Source organism: Carya illinoinensis, chromosome 14, assembly GCF_018687715.1.
Source record: "Carya illinoinensis cultivar Pawnee chromosome 14, C.illinoinensisPawnee_v1, whole genome shotgun sequence".
NCBI lineage: Eukaryota > Viridiplantae > Streptophyta > Magnoliopsida > Fagales > Juglandaceae > Carya > Carya illinoinensis.
Window position 1 is genome coordinate 792,784 of NC_056765.1, and position 19,715 is coordinate 812,498.

The 19,715-nt window shown below is 33.6% G+C and overlaps 1 long non-coding RNA gene across 1 annotated transcript; it reads left to right on the plus strand.

Annotated features, from left to right (window-relative positions):
• The first annotated feature begins 8,432 nt into the window (after positions 1 to 8,432).
• On the plus strand, positions 8,433 to 17,149 carry LOC122294005. Its single transcript, XR_006237438.1, has 2 exons — positions 8,433 to 10,783; positions 17,053 to 17,149. It is a non-coding gene; the product is annotated as an uncharacterized LOC122294005 (long non-coding RNA).
• The last annotated feature ends 2,566 nt before the right edge of the window (positions 17,150 to 19,715 follow it).

Sequence of the window (19,715 nt, forward strand, 5' to 3'; positions counted from 1 at the left end):
TCTCTTTTGTGCTTAAGTTCTCACATGTTTCAAAATGATAAATTTTCAATTCTTTTATAATTTTTTAAGTGAATAATAATTGTATAAAACTGAAATCAATTGTAATAAAATGACACGACTATATTGATTAATTATAATATAAAGTTATAGATTAATTATAAAATAGAGTTATAGGAATATCATTATCTTAAAATAATTAATATGTTAGTAAAATTATCAGTATTCTTTTTCATAATTAGATGTGTAAAAATAAAAGTTTATAAATTAGTCTGTTTTTCTTATTTATTAATAAATGAACAGGTGATGAGACTTATTATAATAATAAAAATTTTATGTATAGTTATTTTTATTTATTTTTTAAATATTTTATTAATGTAATTGATTGTATTATTTTTTTTTAATATAAAATAATTATTTTAATTAATTATAAAAATAAAATACATAAAAAATACATAACAACTGTACAACTTATATACCGAATTCACAAATACATCTATAGAGCTGGCCTTCTATATTTGAGCTGGATTTTCTTACTTGGGCCGGCTTATTTAACAGTCTTTAATGGGCTTCTAGATCTTTTATGGGCTCTTCACGATATTAGCCCACAATTAGGTTGTGATCAAAGAATATAATTTAATATATAATTAAAAGTATCAATTATTAGTTTTGATAGACAGAACTAATTAATAAAATGAACAAACAAGATCAGCAAAGCCATTTTGCACGAGCTCGAGCATTTGTCCTCGCACGCCACATTTTTCCACCACCTGATGGTCCTGATCTTCTCCTTGCAGCCACTCTCGGAAGTGCTGCTTCTCACAGCCCTAGGTCGGCCGGTTGAGTAGCCGCGCGGAGCCACTAAATTGGGCGCTCCTCGCATGTTCATGATCAAGACGCTCTGACCTTTAATTACAAGTCTCTGAAAATATAGTTGAAGCTACGCATCACAAAAAGAATAAAGGAATACAAATGTAACCACAAACATAAGTTGATTAACTTGAGATCAAGGGCTGAAAAGTACGGTGAACGTCTATATTAACAGGTTTTGAGGAAGGCAGGTATGTGGTTGTTTAGTCAAAAGTTGTGTGGCTGCTGAAAGACCGGGCAGAGACTTGTTATTTGAAACAATGGGGTAACAAGACATGCATTTGATGGCTTGCAGAATTAACGGATGAGAGATGAACACGTTCTGCTGTGGATTTGAATTAAGGTTTTAGCGAAGGAATTAAGGTGGCAGACAGACGACAGGTCTTAATCCATTGTGTAATCGATTGAAGAATTAGTCTTGGTAGTTTTATACATGTACGATCGGGCTGCTTCAAAAATGAATTTTCAATCTGAAAGTAACTGGAAGAAAGAGATCTTTTGTCGCATCAATTATAACAAATTTTTGAATATGAGAAATACTTTAGCTAGCTATAAAAGAAAATTCACAAAAATAAATTTATAAATTGAACTATATTGACGTTTTATGTAGGGGTGTTCATCTAAAACTCCGGCTCGGTCCGGAACTCGGATAACTGGGTTCCGATTACGGGTTTCGAACCGGATTTGATCCGGGCCGAAACCCACAATTATAATAACCGGAACAGCCGGTCCGGACTCGGGTATGAAACCCAGGTTCCGTATTCAATACCCGGTACAACCGGGTTTGTATAAAAATGAACCTTTGTAACCCTAGTTGCCGCCGCCGTGTCTCACACGGCCCTTCTCCCCCCTCATGTCTCACCCGTCGCCTTCATCCTCGCGCCCCTTCCTCCTCGTGCCGTCATCTCTATTTTGTGGCTCTGTCTGCGTCGTCGTCGTCGTCGTCTCTCTCTCTCTCTCTCTCTCTCTCTCTCTCTCTCTCTCTCTCTCTCTCTCTCTCTCTCTCTCTCTCTCTCTCTCTCTCTCTCTCTCTCTCTCTCTCTCTCTCTCTCTCTCTCTCTCTCTCTCTCTCTCACGCCGAAACCCTAGCCTCCTCTACCGATCAAAGCCTCGTTTTCATCCTCGTGCCGTCGTTTTCATCCACGGGTATGTCTTATTCTCTTTGTTTGTTTTGTTCTCTCATTGTTGATTTTGGATTTTTTTTTATTTATGAGAATGTTTGAACGTTTGAGGAGTATTTTATAGGTTAGATCTGTAATATTTTTGTGAGTACGTTTGTTCTCTGTAATGGTGTGAAAATTTTTATAGGTTTGCTTATTTTGTTTTGGTTTGGAACTTGTCGAATGGGGTTTTTATGGGTGTGCTAGTTTTGTTTTGTTTTGTTTTGTGTAGATCTGGTGAACTGGGTCTCTTTTTTGTGTAGATTTTGGTGCCATATTTTGTGTTTTTCACCATCACTCCGGCATTTTTTTTTTCTTTTTCCAAATTTGCAAAGGGTCCCAAACTAGATTTGCAAGTACTTTTCTCGAAAGGCAAGGGGTAGCCCATTTCAATTAGAGGCTAATGCAGGGTCTTGGGTTTTGAGGACCCAAGGCTACTAGAACATATAAATGATCCCATTCATTAATTAGTTTGCATTCCTTGTGCAAGTGTTATAGTTTTCCCTTGACTTCACTTTGCACTGAACCCTAGTATATAGGGTTTGAAAACAAATATAACTGTGCATGTTCATTGTTTGCAAGAGCTGGAATCCTAATTTTCTAAAAGAAGGTTAGGCTATGATGGGTTTTCTTTTTGATGAGTAATATGATGGAATATATTGTCAACTTTCTATTCTAAAATGTGAGCTCGGTCAGTTTCTCTGTAGACTGGAAAAGTTGTGACATCCGCTTCTGCTAGCAGTTTGGGAAAATTCCTTCTTAAGATTGAGAAGCGGACTATCGATTATGTTGAATATGTTGAAGCTGATTATCTATTGATTGTTAGTGGTAGTAGTCCTCAGGTTGTAATGAAAAGTGGCTTAGTTTTATTTGCATGTATATGAATTATTTTTCTTGATCAACTTTTCTTGTCCTTCTTAAAGGGTTATAGGCTTGTAGCTCAGCTCAATCATTCAATTCTTGATCCAGTGCCAAGCTTATTTACTTTCAAAATTGAGGATCCAAAGCTGGCAGAGTTGGCAGGGGTAATGTTCATTATTGTGTTTTTATTTTTTACTACTTCACAATAGCTGCAAAGATCCTGTTCATTGTTTCTGATGCAAGTCATCTATTCTGATGAAAAAAAATTTCACATGACTACTTCTTTATCCAAACAGTAGTTGCCATATTGTCTATTTCTTGAGTTAACAGTGTAAGAACCAGTATTTAGTTTTAATTAAATCATTTATATGGAAAAAAGATAGTTATGCAACTAATGGTTGTTTTAAGATAATATACTCTAGTTTCGACTATTCCCTTCGCTTTGGGAAAGTTGTTCTATGATTGTGTAATATTCTAACCCGATGCCTGTATGCAGCATCTGCATTTAATTGGGCACCTGACAGTAATGAGAGCTTATGAAATGTAGCTATTATGCTTTTTATAATTATAAAAGTGATGGCTTCAACTTGTATGGCATCTAGCATTTGTATGCGACATGATTACAAGTTATAGCTGCTTTATAATTATGGTATAATCAGCGGTGGACCGGCCCCCCAAAATTTTGTGTGGTTTGATTGTTTTTCTCTTGATATCCTTAGTTTTATCTCTCTCTTTTTTTTATTCACCCAGTTATGTAAATGGAGAATTTAGTATTTTTTTCCATAGTTTGTATTTTTCTCTGTTGAAATACATTCTTACTCTTCAGTTTGAGTGGCTGCAGAGAATATACTAGGAATTCAATGTGGTGGTTGTCTTCCGTTTGGGTGGCTACAACGAATATACTTGAAATTTTATTTGGCGTGATTAAATCACATGGAAGACTATGTTATTGATATGTAACTCATATCTTGTAATTTTATATTTTGTAATGTAATATATAGTGGATTGCATGCATTTAAGTTTTTCATTTTTATATATTTTATTATTCTGGACAATGTTATGCTTTTTAACATTACCTCTTACTTTTACAAAATATAAGCTTTTTAAAAGAAAAAAAAAAAAGTAGGATTTTCAACATTTTTTTTTTAAATTTCTATAATAAATATAGGCTTTTACATAAAGAGAATTATAATTTTCAACATTGATTTTAAAAATCTTTAATATGATATTCGATTTTATTTTTTAAAAAAATTATGCTTTTAAAGCCTCAGGAAAAAAAAAACCGGGTTCAATCCAGAACCTAGAATCTGGGTTTTACAAAACCCGGGTTCATCCGGGTTCCGGCCCAGATCTGACCCGGGCTAATCCGGTCTGGATTTTGGCCTGGGTTTCAAATCCGGATTCCGGTTTGGGTATGCCCGGATTCCCAGGTTGGAACCCGGATGAACAACCCTAGTTTTATGTCATATAGTAAAATAAATTAAACGTATCATATTAAGATACCTTAATCTCTAAGTTTATTCTCATAAAATCTTTTTATAAATATACCACTTATTAAGGATGTACAAGAACCTATCAGACCGGCCATCATCGACAAGAAACAGCTACCGAAGTCAGGAATCGGCCAAAACTAGTGGAGAATCAGTCGGTCAGCGGCAGGAACTTGCTAAAATCAACGTTGGCCAATTTGGTTTTAGTTTAAACCAATGTCAAACTGCCAAACCAGCCGATAGTATATATATGTATATTTTTTTATATTTGAAACAACATCTTTTTATTTAATTTAGTATAACGGTATCATTTTGGACATGAAGTTTATAAAAAATAATAATAAGTCAAACGGCACCATTTTGAAGTAAACTTTAATAACCCTTTAGTCCCCCCTCTTCTTCTTCTTCTTCCTCCTATCCTTTCACATCCCTCCCAATTCTCAATTTCTTTGTCTCACTTTTTCTTGACAAAAATGAAGCCATCGTCCCTAGCCTCACAGACCCCCACATTACCACTACCCTTCGTTCGTTAAACCCACTCATCACCAACCTTCTCTCAACTCTCTATTGTCTCCAACATCTCCACAACTCAAGGTCCACTATTTTTGTTTGTTTGTTTTAATTTGTGATTTTGTTGTAAAATTTGAATTGACTTGTTATGTATTTTTTAATTCAATTTTGTTATGTACAGTCGGCATATACAAGCGACGTGAAATCGAGCTGTATGAAATGAATAAAAAATAAATAAAAAGGACAAAAACAAACTCTCTCTTTCTCTTTCTTCTTCTCGAAATTTTTTCTTTCTTCTTCAGTTTCTTCTTTCTCGTCTATCTTGATTGGTTAGACTGGTTTTTTTTCCTTAATCAACTAAGCTAGAAGTCATAAAATTGTATAATCTTGGCGTTGAGAGAAGAATCAGTCGAATATCTCATCGAAACATGTTCAAAGTGGCTCAGAACAAATCAAAGTAAACCCAAAATCATTCTTAAGATAACTACTAAGATACTTGACGAACCAGCTGTCTTCTTAATAAACAAATAACAAACTAACATTAAATACGACCAAATATAAATGGACTCAGCTCTCCCAAAACACACTAAATGATATCGATCCAATTCAGAACCTAAGCTTGGTAAAGAATCACCTATTCTTCCTAGACTTGAAGCGCTCCTCAAGCCTCTTCTTGGTTTCCTTGGCAGCTGTGACCTTCTTGTCCCTAGACTGGAGGGACTCGACGGAGATGATGTCCTTGAGATCCACATCGAGGGTGTAGCGCGTGGGCATCAGATGCTGGTAGTTGACAAGCTTGACAAAGGCCTTGATGTGTGACTTTTTCGCCGTCTTCTTGGACGAGTCCTTGCGAATGACCTTGCTGGGTTACTTGTTGATCCCAATTAGATTGGTTTGATACAATACAGTGAAATATAGAGATATTTTCACTGTATTGGGAGCAATAGCATAAATAAAAAAGTTTTATTAAATGGCAGTTGCACGCCGTTTGCATCAGCACTTGCAACAAGCATTTTTGTTTTGAATTTATTGTGAACTTTAAGTTGATTTGTTTTGAATTTGTGATATGAATTTGGGTATGGGTTAATCACTGACGAACTGACCATCGAACCGATCAGCACTAGCTGTAAGATTTCGGCTGGTTCTCTCTCTCCCTGTCGACCAGTTTCGATCAGCATCATCGATCTAAGAAACTATCGGTAATAGTATCGGTTTTCAGCCAGTACTTCTCATTATAAATACACCAGTATGATCAAATAGCACCAGAACATAAACTCATACTAAATAAACAGCAACTATTATGACCTGTTACATACACAAGTGCAAACAACAGCTCATAACTTAGAAATCAAAAAATTTATACAACATTTTCTACACTGGATTGAAGCTTCTAAGCACGCCCAGCTGAAGATGTTCATGAGAGAATGAATTGAACGAAGCCTCTGAATACGGCTGCAGCAACTCGGTATAAGACATTGAAAGAGGAAACTTATAAGCCGCCTCGTCATCATCAGGGGTAGTCCTGATCAGTTGTTGTTGTTGATCGGGCAAGTAATTATTACGAGGTTCTTGATCATGATCACCAGCATGATCACCACTAAGCTCCATAAACCGAGCAGTGTCGGAATCCCTGCCAGTAAGCTCCTGCACAAGGTCCCTGAAATTTGAGGCACTGGTCTGGACTTTCATGGGGGTCGATATGTAAACAACTTTGAGAGGCTTTTTACTTCGTTTGGCTTGCTTCTTGCTGTTCATCACGTTGTTAACACCAAGAACATCCATGGCTGAAACAAATCTGAGCTCAAGGTGAAGTACTACACATGCAGCCTAATAATTTCTGATGGGTTATCAGATTACTGCTTGGGTTAGATATTATATATATATAATTTTGGTCGTCTAAAGGAGGTGGATTTCGTGGAAGCAAGAGGATAAGATGTGAAGAAATGGGTGACAAGGAAAGATTCTGATGGACCAAGTGGAAGGGAAGAGGAAATTGTTGCAACAGAAGATTCCATATAGAAAAGATACTTCAATGACCCGTAATCGATCTGCCTCCCGATTGATCTGAGACGCTTAAATTAACGTTGGATTGAGACATCTGTGCATCTAAACAAAACTGGTACATATATAGCTAGAAGGATTAATAGGTCACGTGCGCAGCCTCCTATGACCAAGAAAATTTTATGTACCTGCATGTTGGAAAGACAGCACAGCACGACCATGGCGGTCAAGTCAAGTACTATGTTTTCAAGTGTTTGGTTAAAAGGGGATTTCTCGCGGGTTCCTTGTACGTTCATGAGCCCCGGGGGGTTGTATGCAGGCGTTTTGAGTCTGAATCTGGTTATCAATTTAAAATCGATCGATGCTTCTAAAATGATTGGTGTTTTACCGTTAATTAAAAGGATAAATAATAATGATATTTTATTCATGACACGTAAGAAGATAATTAGTCATAGAAACACGAGAGGTTGTTCTTATGAATTTAGTCGATCACGTGTATATTGACACGAGTACTCTGTATAACTTATCTTTAATGGCAACACGAATTTTAGGATTAGATTCATTTCAAATATTTGACTATATATCAATATGAGGCTTGACGGGCTTGTAATTACGGCTGGCACAGAGATTTGATCTTCGAGGATTTTGTATTCATAAAAATAACGTTATCTGTAACATGTATAATATTTGAAGTATAGTTATATAATACCTGTTTCCAAACCATGCATGTCATCCAATATTGTATTAAATGACTATAAATTTAGTAATTTTAAGTTAAAATAATTTGAAAGATCGTGTTAATAAATATTAGATGATGTTAAGGTTGGGTTGAATTGAGTTGAGTTAAATAAAATATTGTTAGAATATTAGTTTTAAATATTATGAGTATGTTGAGATTTGAAAAGTTAAATTTTTTATTATATTTTATATAAAAATTTGAAAAAGTGTATGTAGATTTGAAAAATATGTAATGATGAGATAAAGTGAATTAAGGAAGATTTGATAACCAAACTGGGCTGATTTAAAAAGAAGTGTTACAACCATAAAGAAAAGCCACAAACTGACAAAATGATTTTATATATGATACATTAAATTTATTTTACAATAAAAATAATTTTACAATTTGACGTATTATATCAAGCTACGTTTTGTAGATTTACTTTTATGATATTTCTTTATGGCTAAAACGTTTCTCAATTTTAAAAGTTCAATCAACTTATTTCTCTATACTATGGGTGATACCAGCATATGCTGGGGCGAGGTCACCCTTTCCCCTTCTTCGCACCCCGCCCCTACTATGCGGGGGGTGGTATTTCCACCAAGAGCGGCGGGGGCTGACATCCCATCCGCCCCGCCCCCACCCACTTTAAGGTTATTTATACTTTATTAGGCCAAAAAAATATTCTTAAGTTTAAAAATATGTTTTTGGACTCAATTCATTATATAATTTAAATTGTGAATTAAAATTTATGCATATAACAATAATTTAAAAATTGATAACATAAAAACTTTGTTATCAATTTTTAAATCAGGTTCAATTTGCAATGATCCGTCCATTGTTAAGTTATCAACAGAATCCAATAAAAGTCCTCCACATAAGCAAGCCCACACAAAAGTCATAAAGTGTAATACTCGAGCCTAAGGCCTAGGCCCACGAATGGGCTAACTTTAGAGCTTCAAATAGCAGCGTACAGGTATGCCTCTTCTTTTCACCGAAAGTTGCTCCTTCCCGTCCGTTATTCCTCAACTCTCATCCTCGAAATCTACTCTCACTTCCTCTACCAGTTAACTTCATGCAGTTTTCTCACTTTCGCTTTCTCCTTACCACTGCTTCTTTTTTTTTGCTACAATTTTTGGTGGATTTTTTTAGTTTTGGCATTTTCAAGATCTGTTGAATAGTGGTAAGATCTTCTCACTCTCACACAATACTTGCACCATACTCTTTCTCTCTTTGTGGGTTTTCTCTATTTCAAAATCTTTTTTTTTTCTTGGTGTTCATCTATCCACCAGAAAATCCTAGTATTCGATTTTAAGTATATTCATCACTTATTTTAGTTTTACTTATTCTCATCTTTGCTAATTTTGCATAGCCGTACGATGTCCTCATTTCTGCAAATATGGTAATGGTCCTCTATTATCGTCTGAATTTTTTATCCGTCGAAGCGTGTATTACTTACTTTTTAATGCCGTTTCTAAGACTATAGATCTGTGTTCTAGTGCATTTTTTTCAACACCCTAGACAACTGCAGGCTGTTTTAATTTCACTCACGCGAAATACTAGTATGGTAACCTGAGTACCCTTTTTGCAATTTTATTTATATAATTCAAATTGGTGGTTTATGAATGCTGGAAAAATTGGACGGTTTATAATTGAACTTCAGAGTTATGTAATATGTTGAGTAGTTGGCTATGAAGTTTGGGTGGTAGATTGTTGGGTTGAAATGAAGTTGTTTGTGTTAATAGGTGGATGTTTGGGTTGATGAATATGATTGTGTGGACTGTTTCAGGTGGCTATTTGGACTAGTTATTGTGGGGTTGTTTATGGATGGCTAGATTTATTTTATGATTATTATCGAGTTGATCATTTCGGGCTGGTTGTAGTTGAACTATTGCAACTTGTGTGGATGCTTGGGACTAAGTTATTTGTTAAGGTTTATTAAATAAGCTGGTGGTATGTTTGTTTGGGTTGAGAATTGATGTGGTGAACGTTATTTGCTTTAGGTTGTGATATTGTTAAAGGTCAGACTTAGCGCTAAGATTACACGTTGCAAAAGTTGAGGTAAGTAAGATTTATATACAAGACTTTGCATAGAAAAGAAAAATGAAACAAAGTTGACTTTTAAAATATACATATTTTTTTTTAAAGAAATCTGAAAAAGCAATCTCAATTATTTGTTTCGACATTACTCATGAACTCGATATAAAGGAGAAAATACTTTTATCATGAATGGTGTAGACATGAGCTTATTTTTGCATATTATTTCTGAATTTTGCAAAAGGAACGAAAACAAGATTATTAAAGTTTTGTTATGGTTAAGGTGAAAATATTTTGATTTTGTTCTGTTAAATATATGAAATAATCTGAAGCGACTTAGTATTTTGTTCTGATATGATGTGTAAGCTTAAAAACTTTGGCATGAGTTTTTGATTTTGCATCTGAATATGATCTATTTTCAGTGATGTCTGTTTTTTTTCTGTTGAGGCTCCACCATGGGTATAATAGTGGCATACGGCCCCCCATGAGTATAATAGTGGCATACGATCTTGTCGTGGATATAATAGTAGCATACGGCTTAGCCACAAGTATAATGATGGTTTATAGCCCGACCACAGGAGTAAAACATGGTATACGGCCCAGTCACGGGTATAATGGTGGTTTATAACCTTACCACGAGGTGAAATATGGTATGCAACCCAGCTACGAGTATAATGGTGGTTTATAACCCTACCAATAGGGTTAAATATGGTATGTGTCTCGATATGATACCTCGATGCAATATGAAGATGATGTTTTAGTTTACGATGTGCCAACAAATTTATTTTTAGAATAAGAAAGTTTTACTAAAAGAAAAATAAGTTTTACTAAAAACTTAGCTATGTTATTTGTAATATGTTTTATTCGTGTATCCTGAAAGTAAACTGTTTATAATTATGCATTTTGAAAGTAAAAGTTTTGTTATGCATTCTGATATTTGTAAATGCTCATATTTGCATATTAATATAGTTTCTTTGCTTACTGAGTTGTTGATAATTCAACCCTTATCTCCATAATATTTTTCAGATGATTTTGATGATACAATTAAGGATCAATAATAGAGTTTGTGGTATGAATAGTCGAGGGTTGTGGTTGAGTACCTTGGAGTACTAGTGCTGTTGGAATATTTATTTATTAATGTTGCCCAGATGACTAACACAAGAGGGGGGGTGAATTGAGTTGTATTAAAAAAATAACAATTATAAATCAAATATATAATATAAAATATAAATAAAATATGAAATAACAATAAATATAAAGAGTAAGGGTAAGAGAGAAGCAAACTCAGTATGTTAACGAAGTTCGGCCCCACTGCCTATGTCCTCGCCTTAAGCTACCCCTTGAGAATTTCCAAATTCACTATTCAACCTCCTTCAGGTGGAGATAGAAACCTATTACACCTTTGAACAACACCGCTACAAAGGATCCATGTAGAACACCCTCTGCACTTGCAATCACCTTACACGTGGTGATTCAACTATTCTCCGTGTAGAATACTTTCTATACGCACAAGGGTTATACACACATTTTTTCTGATACAAAAGCTGATAGTGGGTAGGTTATCAGAAAACACTCCTCAATGAGTGAAATAAGAACAATACAGCGCAAACTATATCTTTCAAAATGAATAAGGATCAAGGCTCAATGCTTAGAGAAGAGAGAATGAAAGCTTTGAATGAATGTTGTATGATCTTGGTGTTGTAAATGTAAAGCTCTCAAATGATCTATTTATAGGCATATGAGACTTCATATTCAAATTTAAAAAGATTCACATGTCAAAAACAACATCATTCATTTTTTCAAAAAATTCAAATAAAAGGTTCTTCTTTTTCAATTGTCAAAGACAACATCATTCACTTTTTTAAAAAAAATCAAACCTAATCTTTTACTTTTGGCATATGACAAAATGAACACACTTTCCTTTTCAAAAAATTCAAACCCAATCTTTTACTTTTTGCATATGACAAATGAGTACACTTTACTTTTCAAATTTTTCAAACAAAATCATCTACCTTTTGTATAAGTCTAAAAAAGCATCAATCACTTTTGAAAATATTCAAATAAAACATGTACATGTGAAAGATGACAATCAATCATCTTTAATATTTTCAAAGTTCAACCCTTTAATCAAGAATATTTTGTGAGTTTGAAAACATGATTTAGGGAAATATGATTTTCAAAACCTGGAGGTTGCTCAACATATACCTCTTCATTTATAAAACCATTTAAGAAAGCACTTTTAACATCCATTTGAAAAAGTTTAAAATCTTTATAACAAGCATATGCAAGTAGCAATCGAATAGCTTCTAATCTTGCGACAGGTGCATATGTCTCATCATAATCGATTCCTTCTTCTTGATTAAAACCTTGGGTTACAAGTCGAGCCTTATTTCTAGTAATGACTCCGGACTCATCTTTCTTGTTTCTAAAAACCCATTTTGTTCCAATAATAGTATGATTTTTGGGTCTAGGAACAAATGTCCAAACATCATTTCTTTCAAATTGATTCAACTCTTCTTGCATAGCTAGAATCCAAGATTCATCAAGAAGTGCGTCATCAATATTGTTGGGTTCAATTTGAGATAGAAAAGTAGTATGATTGCAAATATTTCTAAGAGATGATCGAGTACTTACACCTTGTGAAGGTTCTCCCAAAATTTGTTTCACTGGATGGTCTTTTACAAATTTTCACTGTTTGGTTGCATCTTATATTAAATTTTGATGATCTTTCTTGATTGCTCCATGTTGAACTTCCTCTATTGTTTTCTCTTTGTTGAGATTGAGACTTTCCGTATTATTTATACCTCCTGTTTCTTCATTAATAGATTTTTGGAGAGTGAAGAATTAGATTCATCAAATACTACATGCATAGATTCTTGTACAGTCAAAGTCTTTTTATTGAATACTCTATAAGCTTTACTATTAGTAGAATACCCGAAAAAGATACCTTCATCAGATTTTGCATCAAATTTGCCTAAATTATCCCTATCATTCAAAATAAAACATTTGCATCCAAATACATGAAATTAACCAATGTTGGACTTTTTCTCATTCCAAAGCTCATAGGGGGTTTTATCTAACTTAGACCTTAGCATAACTCTATTTATAACATAACATGCAGTACTTACCGCTTCGGCCCAAAAATAACTAAGCAAGTTGTTGTCATTGAGCATTGTTCTTGCCATCTCTTGAAGAGATCTATTTTTCCTCTCTACTACCCCATTTTGTTGAAAAGTTCGAGGAGCAGAAAAATTATGCACAAAATTGTTTTCATCACAAAATGTTTCAATATTTTTATTAACAAACTCTTTTCCCCTATCACTTCGGATACTTGAAATAGTATATCCCTTTTCATTTTGAATTCTCTTGCATAATTTGGTAAAGATATTATGTACCTCATCTTTATGAGCAAGAAAGATGACCCAAGTATATCTAGAGAAATCATCAACAATAACAAATGCATAATATTTTCCTCCTAAATTTGCAACTCTATTTGGTCCAAAAAGATCCATGTGTATCAGTTGCAATAGTCTAGTAGTAGAAATATGTTTCTTAGTTTTAAAAGAAGTTTTTGTTTGTTTACCAAATTGACATGCATCACAAATTTTGTCTTTAAGAAAATATGTTTTTGGTAAACCTCTCACAAGATCATTTTTTGAAAGTTTGGAAATAAGTTCCATGTTGGCATGATCTTCTATGCCATAACCAACTAGTTTCATTTTGAACTGAAAGGCAAATAATATCTTATGAGGTAATTTCTTCAAAATCAATTGTATAAACATTATTGTTTCTAAAAGCAATAAAACAAATATTACAATCATGATCATTCAAAATAATGCACTTATCCATTTTGAAAGTAACTGTAAATCCTTTATCACATAATTGATTTATGCTCAAAAGATTATGTTTTAGACTTTCAACAAGTACAACATCTTCAATTATGAGAGAAGATTCATTACCAATTTTACCTATTCCCACGATCTTCCCTTTCGAGTTGTCTCCAAATATCACGTGTCCTTCTTCTTTAGATCTAAGATCAAAGAACTTAGTCTTGTCTTCCGTCATGTGTCTTGAACATCCACTATCTAAAAACCATTTGTTTTTGCTTGTGGAAGACTTCATGCATACCTATAAAAACAATTAAAATGATTTTTCTTGGTACCCAAGTTCTTTGGGTCCTTTATTTATTAGTATTAGAAGAAACAAGATTTTTAGGTACTCATATGGCCTTAATAGTCATTGTATGATTTCTTCTAATAGGACAAGTATGATAATTATGATCATTTCTATTACAAAAATTGCAAATAGCATGTGACATATATGAAAAACTTGAATGATTATAATAATATCCTTTTTTGACAAAATTATTTTTATGAAAAGAATTTTGAATATTAGTCTTTGATGTAGAATGATTATCAAAAAATTTTTTATAAGGTTTGTATTTTTGTTTTGGCATATATCCCAAACCTGCCTTGTCAAAAACACATCTTTGACTACCAAGAAGTTTTTCAAAATTTCTTTTTCCATTCGTAGAGTTTTCAACAATATTTTCTAAATCGGTTTTCTTCTTATTCAATTCAAGATTTTCATCTTTCAAAATGATACTTTCTTTTCTTAAAATTTCAATTTCATTTGTTAAAGAAAAATTTTTCTTTTTCAAAACAGTATATTTGATACCCAATTTTTCAAATTCCTCATAAACCTCTTCTAAAACATTTTGCAATTCTTCATATGAAAGATTTTCAATATTATCAAGATTTGTTACCTCAATGTCATCTTTAGCCATAAGACAAAGATTTGCTGATTCTTCATTGCTTGTTTCACTATCTGAGCTACTTGAATCATCATCTCATGTAGCTTTCATTGCTTTCTTGCCCTTGTTTCGATCTTTCTTTAGCAGAGGACAATCTGGCTTGATATGACCAGGTTTATTGCATTTATAACAAATTAAAGTGTCATTTTTACCTAAATATTTCTTGGAAAACCTTTTGAAGGATTTCCTCGGAGGAGTTCTATTTTTCTTCAAGAACTTCTGAATTCTTCTTGTTATCATCGCAACTTCTTCATCTTTCTCGTCGTTTTCCTCATCTTCATCACTTTCACTTTTATGAGGAACAGCTTTAAGCGCTAAGCTCTTCTTTGGCTTTCCTTCTTCTTCTCCTCTTTTCAATGTGTACTCGTGGGTGATAAGTGACCCGATGAGTTCATTGATTTCGAGCTTCTTGAGGTCTCTAGCTTCAAGAATCGCTGTAACTTTTGATTCCCAATATTTTGGTAACGAGTTGAGAATTTTTCTTATTATCTCCACCTTGGAATAAACTTTGTCAAGAGCTGTCAAGCTGTTTATGATGTTAGTAAAACAAGTGTGCATACTAGAAATAGATTCATCATCATTCATCTTAAACATTTCATATTCATGAGTAAGAATATAAATTTTTGATTCCTTGACTTGCGAAGTTCCTTCATAAGTTACTTCCAAGTTATCCCAAATTTTCTTTGCTGTAGTGCAATTCATTATTCTATTAAATTCATTTCCATTAAGAGCATTATATAATAAATTCATAGCAGTTAAATTTAAAGTATAAAGTCTATCGTCTTCACGATCAAACTCTTCTTCTTCCTTTTTGACCTTTACTCCATCAACCACTTTTGTTGGAATATAAGGTCCATTTACAATACATTTCCAAATTTCTCTACCTTGAGTTTGAAGAAATATTCTCATTCTAACTTTCCAGAATGAGTAATTATCTCCACAAAAGAGTGGAGGCCGACTGCTAGATTGACCTTCACCAAATGAAGCTGCAATGTTAGCCATAAGATCTTAACTCAAAAGATAGTTAATCTTATAATAAAGCTCTTAACTCTGATACCAATTGTTACTGATCATAGGCCGCACATATGTCACCTAACAATTGTACCTACTAGACTAGCTGGTCATCGTCTCTACCGGTGCACCGTCACTCATGGTCGGAGAGTCTTGCTTCGGTGACACAGTCACAAGCGAGAATTCCCATGAGTGATCTGCCTGTATGAACAGTACAGGTCAACTAGCTCTGATATTAATTGTTGCCCAGATGACTAACACAAGAGGGGGGTGAATTGAGTTGTATTAAAAAAATAACAATTATAAATCAAATATACAATATAAAATATAAACAAAATATGAAATAACAATAAATATAAAGAGTAAAGGTAAGAGAGAAGCAAACTCAGTATATTAACGAGGTTCGGCCCCACTGCCTACGTCCTCGCCTCAAGCTACCCCTTGAGGATTCCCAAATTCACTATTCAACCTGCTTCAGGTGGAGATAGAAACCTATTACACCTTTGAACAACACCGCTACAAAGGATCCGTGTAGAACACCCTCTACACTTGCAATCACCTTACACGTGGTGATTCAACTATTCCCCGTGTAGAATACTTTCTATACGCACAAGGGTTATACACACCATTTTTCTTATACAAAAGCTGATAGTGGATAGGTTATCAGAAAACACTCATCAATGAGTGAAATAAGAACAATACAACGCAAACTATATCTCTCAAAATGAATAAGGATGAAGGCTCAATGCTTAGAGAAGAGAGAATGAAAGTTTTGAATGAATGTTGTATGCTATTGGTATTGTAAATGTGAAGCTCTCAAATGATCTATTTATAGGCATATGAGACTTCATATTCAAATTTAAAAAGATTCACATGTCAAAGACAACATCATTCACTTTTTCAAAAAATTCAAATAAAAGGTTCTTCTTTTTCAATTGTCAAAAACAACATCATTCATTTTTAAAAAAAAAATCAAACCTAATCTTTTACTTTTGGCATATGACAAAATGAGCACACTTTCATTTTTAAAAAATTCAAACCTAATCTTTTACTTTTTGCATATGACAAAATGAACATACTTTACTTTTCAAATTTTTCAAACAAAATCATCTAGCTTTTGTATAAGTCTAAAAAAACATCAATCACTTTTGAAAATATTCAAATAAAACATGCACATGTGAAAGATGACAATCAATCATCTTTAATATTTTCAAAGTTCAACCCTTTAATCAAGGCATGCACATGCAAAAGATGAAAATCAATCATCTTTCAAAATTTTCAAATTTAATTTTCAAAAATATTCATGCACATGTGGAAAATGTATTTTAATGCTTTATGATAAAATATTAATTTTGAGCATTAATCATAATTTCGAATTTTAAGAGATTTACAATATTACTCTATGATTTTAATGTGAACTTGTTTCCTTCTTGCTCATGCTTGGTTCTTTGATGTGCTTGATTCCATTGTGTGAACAACTTGAGCTTGAAACTCCTTTATTCTTTGAATTCATTTGTTATCATCAAAATCTATGTGTAGATTTATAATCACATGAAACTTGAAACCTTGGATTCAACAATTAAGTAATTTGATTTCAATATATTTTGATGATTATGAAGACTTATGTATTAATTTAGTTCATTATGTTAATAAAGACATGTGGAGAAGTTGATTTTTTCTATTTGGATTATTGTATTGAGGAGTTGATAGATTGGTATTTGCAGTTAATTATATTAGAGGAATTTATGTTTGATTTTGGATATGAAATATATGATGAAAATTGTTGAAGTGCTTATCGGGTTATAAGAGTTAACTCTCCGAATCTTTGGGAATGAGGTGTTACATAAAGGATCAATACACTAGATGAAATCAATATTTCAATAGAAAACACAAAACCACAACCTCTCTCAACCCTAACAAACTTCAGAATGTGCTGGCTGCAAGTTCCGTTGCCCATCGCTGTGTTTTGCATCACCAACGTGTTCAGTCACTACCATCACATTAACTCTTCCCTAGGAATTGCTCTGCATTTCAACTCTCTTCCCTAGGAATCAGACCACGCCATGGATTTGCTCCCAATCTCATCCTCTTCTCTACTATGCCCTCACTTATTCTCCCGCTCCAAATTCCCCCACCATCTCTCTTCATTATGAAATAAAAGAAAATTCTCATAAGAATTCGTGAGAGGGCTTCAATCTAGACGACGCCATATGAAAAGAAGAGAGGAAGGGTTATGCTGGTGTGGGGATATTTTGCCGTAAATGCCCCTCACAAACTTTTGAGGAAAAGAATTCGTAAAAGCTCCTCACAAACTAATTATGAGATTTTGCCGAAGCCGACGCCATAGGGATTTTTCTTTCCAACAGATCAAAGCACATATACCAGAGAAGCTCGAGGGTTATGTCAGTGTTGTCCCGTTCTCTGAGTGTCATGGCTTCGACAAATACTCGACGACTGCAACTTCAAGTGAGGAGGGTCAGGTTTAGGAGAAAGGTGGATGGAGAGGGGGGTGGGTTTCATGCAAGAGGATGAGAGCTGAAGAAGAGGGGATAAGGGGGAGGGGGGAGGGGTTTTATGTAGGTGATGGAGTCTCGAACAAGGGTGGGTGGAGAAGACGCTACAAGTTTCATGTGAAAGGATGGGAAAAGAGGGAGAGTGGGAAGGGGGGTGTAGGGTGGGTTCCATGGGGTTTCACGTAGGGTGTAGGCGCATGAGAACTAAAATGGGGAGTCTCTTTGTAAACAGTCCATCGAAGGACTGTTATTTGAGGTTTATTAGACTAACCTGTCTGAAGATTCTCTCTTTTTTAAATTTGTTAGCCTTGTTCACAATATTATATTGCATTATAGTGAGTCCCACATTGTTCAAGTAAGACCTTTATATTTTCTTGACCTCCTATATAAAAATTGACCTAGGAGGCGAATGTAATACATGTATAATCTTGTGAACAAATATAACAAATTATAATATATATACAATTTGTAAAATATAAATATTAAATATATAAGTGGGGTCAAGGTGTGGGAAATGTTTGGCGGGGTTAGGCCCTGCCTACTAGGGGGCCAAATGCCTCATCTTGCGGATGGGAGTCCGCCCCACCCATGAGGAGGCGGGGCAAACGAGGTGTGGGGCTCCACTGGCCGCCCTTACTAGCAAAGTTTTGAAATACGTTCCAGAGACCATTCCAATTGAGATACAGGATTAATTATATATTATATATGAATATTTATATGTATATATAAACTAACAATTAATAAAATAAATACATATATATATGTAAGTGTGTATCATGTATATGTGTATATATATAGAAGAACTGGAGATTTATAAAATGAATATATATTGAAAAAAATCACAAACTTGAGTTAAGACACAAAAAGAAAGAAAAAAAAAAGAATAGGTAAATTATTAAAAATAATAATACTTTAAACATAAAAAATGAGGGGACATATTTAAAATTATAAAAAAAAAATTAAATTAGATAAATAGATTTTATATTTTAGAATGAATTAAATACTATTTGGATTTAAAATTTATAAAAATGTCATTTAAGTATAAGAAAATTATAAAACTGTCCAAAACGGAATGGAGACCGAAACGCTCAATTCTATCGAAATGGCCGAAATTTAACCGAAATGGGATTGAAATTACTGGAATTTGAAGCGAAATGAAATGGGATGGTAGAATATACCAGACACTACACTAGAACGGCAAATTTCGATCGGAATGGAACGAAATTCAAAACATTGCCTACTAGCCTATATCTCAATTATTGTATCGTCACTTTTAAACAACTTATAATTAGATAATAAAAATTAATGACTTTTCTATATATATATATAGCACGTGTATATACTATTTGTTATTTTAATGACAATAGTAGATTTCTTTTTCTATAATATCTTATCTTTTTATCAATCATTTTTTTTTAAAATAAAAAATAAAAAGCAATATACCCCATCTAATGTCATTTTCTTTCTCTTAAAGACTCCAACTCCCCGAAGAAATCCTATTGATTCATAGTTTTAATTTTTCTTCGTCACACTTTTACTTAGGAGGAGGTTGAGCTTTAAGAAAAAGCAAATGATCTTATCAATATATCTAAGTTGTAAGTTTTCTCTAATAACTTCGTTGGCTTAAAAAATGGTTATAGATGATAGATATCATGAACTTTTTGCCATGAAATTAGTTATTTATACTATATATAGTCATTGCATAAATACTAAATTTAGAGAGTCAGGTATCCA